The sequence below is a fragment of the Hemitrygon akajei genome, chromosome 4 (assembly GCF_048418815.1).
Source record: "Hemitrygon akajei chromosome 4, sHemAka1.3, whole genome shotgun sequence".
NCBI lineage: Eukaryota > Metazoa > Chordata > Chondrichthyes > Myliobatiformes > Dasyatidae > Hemitrygon > Hemitrygon akajei.
In genome coordinates, this window is record NC_133127.1 from 60,595,343 (window position 1) to 60,602,550 (window position 7,208).

General features: G+C 36.1%; 1 long non-coding RNA gene across 2 annotated transcripts in view; it reads left to right on the forward strand.

The window, feature by feature from the left end:
* Positions 1-5,521, forward strand: part of LOC140725917 (uncharacterized) — a 29,251-nt gene extending 23,730 nt beyond the window's left edge. For both annotated transcript variants that reach the window (XR_012098515.1, XR_012098516.1), the window contains exons 3-4: positions 1,900-2,144; positions 4,875-5,521. This is a non-coding gene — a long non-coding RNA (uncharacterized lncRNA). The remainder of the gene's footprint in view (positions 1-1,899; positions 2,145-4,874) is intronic.
* Positions 5,522-7,208: the final 1,687 nt, after the last annotated feature.

Sequence of the window (7,208 nt, forward strand, 5' to 3'; positions counted from 1 at the left end):
TTTCTCCTTAACTGCCTCTGTTGAATATCAGGCAAGTTTTAGAGCTTTTTACAATCATTTTGTAAGGACTTGCCATGGTAAATTCACATCAAAAATACGGTAAGCATGAATTTCCAAATCAATAGTTTCACTAGATTTGGACTAAAAAAGGTAAAACACACCATCATAAAAAAAAACTGACTTTATGAAATATCAGTTATTCCAATCATCCTCTATTAGTGAATTGCAAATTAGCAATACTCACTTAAAGAAATTAGGGAAATACATTTATACATCATTTTTAATATTCTCAGTATACCCTGAAATATTTTACTGTCCATGATAGACAGTCAGTGGCTACTTTATTAGATAGACCTGCACACCAGCTCGTTAATGCAAATATCTAATCAGCCAATCATGTGGCAACAACTCAATAACATAAAAACATGCAGATATGGTAAAGAAGTTCAGTTGTTGTTCAGACCAAACATCAGAATGGGGAAGAAATGTAATCAAAGTGAATTTGATTGTGGAATGATTGTTGGTTAGAGTACCTCAGAAACAGTTGATTTCTCAGCCATTTCATGCACAACAGTCTTTGGAATTTACAGAGAAATGGCAAAAAAAAACTAAAGCAAAAACACCCAGTCAGCAGCATATTTGTGGACAAAAAGGCTCTGTTGATGAGAGAGATCGAGGAGAATGGCCAGACTGGTTCAAGCTGACAGGAAGATGGCAATAGCCCAAATAATCATGCGTTACAACAACAGTTTGCAGAATTAGATCTTTGAATGCACAACACGTTGAACCTTGAAGTGGATGGGCTACAGCTGCAGAAAATCACAAACATATACACCATGGCCACTTTATTAGGTACAGGAGATAACTAATAAAGTAGCCACTGTGTGCATTTTTGAAGTATTGCCATTGTTGTAAGAACCAAGCAGAAGGTAGAGTCCAACCAACAGCACCATGATCATGGCCGGATAATTACCTCTGCAGAGAGCAGTTGTGGGGTGAATGGTAACTGAGATCCTGGGCTGACTACCATTTCTTCTTCATAATATTGCCATTGTATCTTGTCCTTGTCCCAAAGAAGTCAAAGGGAACATCAGTTGAATGTCTTATCTGAGCAATTCAATGCTAGAATGGGATGAGGACACCCAGCTTGTGAGGGCTAGGAGAACTAACAGCTGAGGCAGAGCTTTCTCCAGCATCAGAGAATTGTAACCACTGTGAGCACACATTCAATCTGTGCCAAGCCTCCCAGGTTGCTTGGCATTCAGCTTGGAAGAGATGCCTTTTTCCCCGGGGGTGCATCTGTTGGCATGGGAAATGTTCTCTATCATGTTATTGTAATTTAGAAAGAAGATTCAAGTGCAAATGTAACATTATAATTTTCCTTTTCTTTGCAGAGCCATAATCACACGGTGCCTTGATGTCATTTGTTTTACCTTCAGCTGCTCTTGTATCACTCTAGTTTTAAGAGATGCTGAAAGACAGTAGTCCAATGTAAATCCTACGTTTGGACCAGGATTAAATGTGTTAAGATAATAGTGTAATTTTCTGAACTGCCAATGCAACTACACTGGCGTTTCAGGGAGAATATGTTATAAATATAAAAGATTTTTGGTCTCTTAATTCTCTCTGTAATCATCCTGAGCATCTTAAAATGGCCTTTCTAACTAGTTAGGATTGGAAAAAAACAATTTTGTGGATACCAGCATTTTCAATGGTAAAGAATTTGACAGTGATTAAAATCAGTCATTTGTGATTAAAAAAAAAGGATAACTCATTAAGTTTGTGAATGATATTTAAACATATAGTATTAAAATCAGTAAAGAAGGTTATAAAAATAATAAGGATATCTTGATCCGCTTGGTAAGCGGGCCAAGGACTGATGAATGTCTTTCCTTTCAGATAAGTATGGTGTGTTACATTTTGGGAAGTCAACCCAAGGTAAGAATTTTGCAGTTAATAGCCAAGCCCTGGAATATCACAAACAAGTGAAAATATGCAGATGCTGGAAATCCGAGCAACACACACAAAATACTGGAGGAACACAACAGGCCAGGCAGCATCTATAGAAAAAAGGACAGTCGACGTTTCAGGCCAAAACCCTTCAGCATGACTGGAGATAAAAAGGACAACAAGTTCTTTTCAGGGTAAATATGAGGGTTAACAAGTACAGGGAACATTGGTGGGTTGTGCTGCATCGGATGCAGAGTAATAATTATTTTATTCTCCTTTACTCTTTTGTACAGAAAGTGACATTTAACGATCTAGAGAGCATAGATTTAAGATAAGAGATAAAACGACCTGAGGGGCAACTACACCAGAGGGTGTTGAGAATATTGAATGAGCTGCCAAACGGCATGGTTGATGCAGGGATGTTAACAACATTTATAAGACATTTGGATGATTTCGTGGTTGAGGAGTTTAGAAAGATATGGACCAATTGTGGTAAAATTGAATGAGCTTGGTGGGCACCATGCTTGGCATGAATGAGTTGGCTAAGGGATCTGTTTCCATGCTCTTTTGCTCCATGACTGTGACTCTAGTGTGGGTTTATAAATTCATATATTAGAATGAAGATTGTTTTCTCAGATTGTCCTTCAAAAACATGTATTTTAAAACTATTATTTCCATCCACATTTACATCCCAGCCCACTTCATAGACAATAAATTAAAAGAGTAACAATTCACTAAATTAATGAAAATCATTAAAATTTCCCTCTGATTTATTTGCTGCAAACCTTTAACTTGTGTCTTCAATCAATGGAAAGAATTTGTTCCTATTTACTCAAATGGTCAGGGTGTTCCAGCTTGCTTTGTACCTGTACACTGACATAGTGCAAATGTAGAGAGATGCTTAAGTTTTGCAGCTATATATATAAAGAAGTGAATGGTTGCTAGGACACACAGCCTAATAACTGAGACCATATCACAGATCGTACTGAGACAAGGTGGAAGGAGAAAAACATTGCTGTGGATCCACAGCCTTTGTGAATAAGTAAGTACCTATATCACAAAGATTTATTTTTCCTTTCACAAATTTAGTACTTAAAGACAGTTTGAATAGTGAACAGAGAAATGAACGGAACTCAGAGCAGAAACAATCTATATATAGCTTCTAGTGTTACGATATTATTATCAGAATAATATACAATTATTGGGATAATTGTGAGGTATGGAGAAGTAATGCTTTGCAGGGATTAACAAAGAATACACAATGAAATGTAAAGACAGATAATCTCTTGACTGTGATAACATGGTTGTTATATTTTTAATTTCTTTCTATGAACGTTAGTGAACTTCCATGTCTCTATGCTAATTTAATATTTATTGATTGTAAACTTCGAGCGGCCAGGAGGAAAGTCAATGGCGGAGGTGAAGTATCACTTAAAGAGTCTCCACTCAACTTCAAATAAAGAAAACACTGGTTCTTTTAAATGTGGTTCAGATGATCAGGATATTCCAGCATGCTTTTATCCCGAATGAGTGTGAATTTGAAGAAAATGCTAAGGTTTCCAAATTAAAAGTTCCTAGGGAGCACCCAGAGTCAGATGCAAGGGCATAATATCATGAACACAAAGAACCAGACTTGACAGGGAATATTAAATACACCAGGCTGCCCTTTTTTTGAATGTTTTGCTTCCTCAGACGTTTTTGTGGTTATGATACAAATACAAATATATTTTAGACTACTTCTATCATGTTGGAATTTAGAGAAACAAAAAAATCAACTTTTTATTGTGTATAATGTGTTTAATTGTCTAATGGTGCCATCGCATTGCAATAATTTAACTGATCTTAAAATGTTTTGTTGATGATCTTCATTTGTGCTCAGTGTCTGACGCCTCTCACATAAGTGTCTAACAATAATCAGGATCAGAATCAGAATCAGAATCAGACTTTAAGCGCCAAGTACCTATGCACATACAAGGAATTTACTTCCCGCAGATGTTGTCTCTCTGCTCATAACAATAATAATGATAAATATAAATGAAAATATAGATTATACATACAGGTAGTGCCGACAGTTAACCGGCAGTTAACTGTTCAGCAAAGTGACCGCAGTAGGGAAAAAACTTCACCAGTGCCTATTAGTCTTAGTCTGGAGGGATCTGAAGCGCCTACCAGACGGAAGCAGATCAAACAGTCCGTGTGCAGGATGGGAGGAGTCCTTTATGATGTTCCCCGCCCTCTTCTTCAACCTGGAAGAGTACAGGTCCACAATAGAGGGCAGGGAGGCTCCAATGATGCGCTCGGCAGTCCTCACTGTGCGCTGTAGTCTGGTTCTATCCTGCTATAATCAGCCAGAATGGATTTCAGTTGTCCTGATACCATTTCTCCATGACCACAATGTCCTGGTGAAGCCTTTCACTATACTCATCACTGACAGTACCAAGATTTGGAGGGAGGAAGTTTAAATGGGAATGCAGAAACTGAACCTTTAGTGACATGTTACACTTCATGGTTTTGTATGCTTGAAGCATGTTTTTAACCAGCTGCATGCTGTTTGGTGCTCTATAGATGCCCACAAAATTTTCAACAACATCCTTCAATACCTTCCATGTGACTTTCTACAGTCTCACTAGAATGTCTTTGAATTGCCTGTCACTTAGTTGAGTTGTAGACTAACAAAAATGCCTTCCTTAATCTTGGCATCAATTATTCTGGTGAACTGAATAACATCTTTTCCCTTAAAAGACACCTACAAATGAAAGCAGCTCTATATCTTCGAAATCATGAGGGAAACAGATTGCTTTAATGACAGAGTATTTACTCTTATGCTTTTAAACAGTTATAGCTGATACCAATAATTGTTAACCTCTTAAAAGCTTGTTTGTAAAATTAATTGGAACTGAATAACATGGATTTTCTTGTTCCAGGACTAACAATAAAAATGCCAACATGTTCTATCAAAACTTCAAGGATTGAAGATAAAAGAAAACACACTCGTGCAACCAGTACAATTATCTGGCTGACTACTGAATATTAAAATTCAGAAGAGCATGACTATTTAAGACATTGTTTAGATTATATCTGGCATAATATATATTTTGTTAGCTTCATTTTATTGTGCTCGTTCCTCTCAGTTAGCCACAACCTCTCCAGATTTTAAAAAAGTGAGGATTTGAAATTATTTAACATACACTTAAATCATAAATATCCTTTAACAGGAAATCTATGAATACTTCTATATAATGCAGAGAATGATCTGTAGATGGCCTTAATGGAGCATGTACATCAATAACACCAACATGGTGGGGCTGCTGTACAGCAAGCAGCATTTTAATTCTATTTGTACTGTGAATGCACAAATTTGGAGTTGTAAATCTTACTTCAATTAAGAGGAGCTTGTTTTGTTAGCCATTGCTGTTAGAGGACACTGTCAGTGCAATAAACAGCAATATAGGGAAACACGCCAGCAGCTAAATGCATTGTGTCATTAGCATCCAGCAAGTGCCAAGTATTTGAGCAGCTGCCTTTTTTTGCAGTGTATTTTGCAAAATATAAATAAAACATGTAAGCCAGATGTCCATGTAAGTATTGGCATAATTTACAATGACAAGTACGCTGTCAAGACTATGAATTATAGGAGGAAGTAAAGTGCTTTTGAGAAGAATAGTTGGCATAAAATTTAAAGATTCTTATAATGTCACCACTTGATTCAATAAAACTGATGAATTGATATTTTCAATATTTTCCTGCAACAAGATGATGAATGGAATTATCCAATAAAACATAGCAGTCTTCAGCAGCCATATCATCAATATAAGTCAAGTTAATATGAATCTTAAAATTATTTCCAACATTGAAAATAATGTTTAATAACTTTAGGAAAAGTATAAGAATTCAAATTATATTTAATTATCCCTCAGTCTGGTATTTAATCTAGAAGTGCCACTTTCTCTCCATTCCACCTCCACAAGTTTAAAAGGATTACTCAACAGTTGTTAAGGATTTACTTATTCTTCAACTTAGATCTAAATCATTTGTGCCTACTTATCTTTAAATGGAAAGATAACAGTGATATGAAAAATAACTATGGTAAAAAATGGAAGTTTGCAATGTTATATTGGTCGCAAGCCAAATACTTTGAGAACAGGAAATCCCATTGAAAATTAGAATTGTTAGAGCAACATGTATTAAATAGAAAAAATGGGTATCTTTCAAAAGAAAATGCAAATTCATATGATTTTCCTTTGTGAAGCAGAAAATAGGGTACACTATTAAGATTTTCGTTGCTCAATGGGAAGTCAGAAGGGCAATATCACCTTCCTTTCCTGTGGTATTCTGTGTCACTCTGTTTAATAATTTCTTATTTCTATTATATTCACTTAGATATGAATCATAAGATATGAGACATAATCTTGGCTGAGACATAACAGCCAATTGCTGGAGGAGCTCTCCTTCATTTGAGATAGTGGAAATCTCAACTTCATTTGCCTCACAGGTTGGCACTAATGGTTTGACTGAATTATTCAGTGAAGAGCAAGATGGGTAGAATTAATTCACTGTTAAATTCTCACTTGTATGATATAGTAAGTAATGTGAGCTGAACCTCACTGAAGATGAAGAAATTAATTTCAAACATTCTGATATAAAGCATTTTATACACACAATATTTATATCCCAGACGTCATAGCCAATATTTATCCCTCAACTAACCCCCACTAAAGAACAGGTTTATGGTTGACCTCATACTGCTTATTTTGGGAATTTCATCTGTTCCACTGTGACTTAAGTTCATACTTACAATATTGGCTGCAAGGATGTTTGATATCCTGAGGTTATCAAAACACTCCATGAACACAATGTTTTAATTTTTCATTTCTCTAAGTTTCACATGACATTAAAGGAGGATATATGCCAATTAAGTCTATTCCAGCTCTTACAGCAATCCCATCAATTCTGTTACTGACTTATTTTCCATGTAATCCATTCCAATCCATATACCCATTAACTCTATCCTGGTTCATCGATCATTCAGTTACACTAAGGGTAATTTACAACAACCAACTTACCCATCTGCCAGCTTTTATTTGGAATGTGGAAGGAAAGCAGAGAACCTATGGGAAACCCACGTATGCACTGGGTAATCAGGCTTGCTTCAAACAGACACCACCAGAAGTCGGGTTTGAACCCAGAAGCTGGAACTGTGAAAAAACAGTACTACCAGTGCCAAATTCCCTAATACTCTTGACAGCTGGTTTAAAAGT